A 1,327-nucleotide genomic window follows, 5' to 3' on the forward strand; every position below is an offset into this window, starting at 1 on the left:
TGTCTCCGAGCGCTGATACAATGGAGAGTCGATTGGAGGTAAGTAAAAGTCAGAAGCGCAAACACTTTTGAGGAGGGATAGGGTGAAAGGAGAAAGAAAGGATAAATGGGGACAATAGGATGGAGGAGAATACACAGTAATCATAACTATGACAAAAAATTCTACATCAAATTTCTTTGATAAAGACTTCCTTTCTCAATTATATAAAGAAAAGAGTCAACTTTATAGAACTAATTCCTCAATTGAGAAATGGTCAAAGGATATGAACAGGCAATTTTCAAATAAAGTAATCAAAACTATCTGTAGTTATGTGAAAAAAGCTCTAAATCACTATTGATTAGAAAAGTGCATATTAAAACAACTCTGAGCTACCACCCAATACTTATCAGATTGGCTAATATGACAGAAAAGGAAAATGACAGATATTGAGGGAATATGAGAAAATTGAGACACCATTGCCTGGTTGGTGAAGTTGTATACTGGTCCAGTCATTCCCTAGAACAATTTGGAACTATGGCCAAAGAGCTATAAAGCCATGCATACCTTTTGACCAAGCAATACCACTACTAGGTGTGTATCCCAAAGAGATAAAAAATGAAAAGGAAGAGGACTTATAGGTCCTTTTTGCAACTCTTTGCAACTCAACAAAAATATTTGTAGCAGTTCTTTTAGTGGTGGCAAAGATTTGGAAATTCAGGGCTTGTCTGTCAATTGGGGAATGGCTGAACAAGTTGTTCTATATGATTGTAATGAAATACTATTGTGCTATAAGAAATGATGAGCATTGTGCTCTCAGAAAAAATGGGAGAGACTTACATGAACTGATGCAAAGTGAAATGAAGAGAACCAGGAGAACATTGTGTATAATAACAGTAATATTGTATAGTGATCAACTATGAATGACTTAGCTATTCTCAGCAATACAGCGATCCAAGACAAGTCTAAAGGATTTATGAAGAAAAATGCTATCTATCTCCTGAGAAAGAACTGATAGCAGTCTGAATGCAGAGTGAAGCACTTTTTCTTTACTTTCTTTTTCATTTTCTTTTGTCTGTGTTTTCTTTCACAACATGGAAATATATTTTACGTGACTGTACATGTATAACCTATATCAAATTGCTTGCCTTCTGGGGGTGGGGTGGATAGGGGAGGGAGAGAATTTGGAGCTCAGAAATTTTAAAAAATGTTAAAAATTGTTTTGCGTGCAATTGGGGGAAAATAAAATATTAAATTTAAAAATGCAAAAAAAGCCATTTCCCTTCAGCTGTTTCTGCTGTCATCAGAAAATATATATATATATATATATATATATATATATATATATTTT

At 34.0% G+C, this 1,327-nt stretch overlaps 1 protein-coding gene across 6 annotated transcripts in view; it reads left to right on the forward strand.

Annotated features, from left to right (window-relative positions):
- Positions 1–1,327, forward strand: part of OSBPL8 (oxysterol binding protein like 8) — a 214,993-nt gene that overhangs the window by 197,420 nt on the left and 16,246 nt on the right. The window lies entirely within an intron of this gene.

The sequence above is a fragment of the Vombatus ursinus genome, unplaced genomic scaffold (genome assembly GCF_900497805.2).
Source record: "Vombatus ursinus unplaced genomic scaffold, bare-nosed wombat genome assembly UNPS02014874.1, whole genome shotgun sequence".
Lineage (NCBI taxonomy): Eukaryota > Metazoa > Chordata > Mammalia > Diprotodontia > Vombatidae > Vombatus > Vombatus ursinus.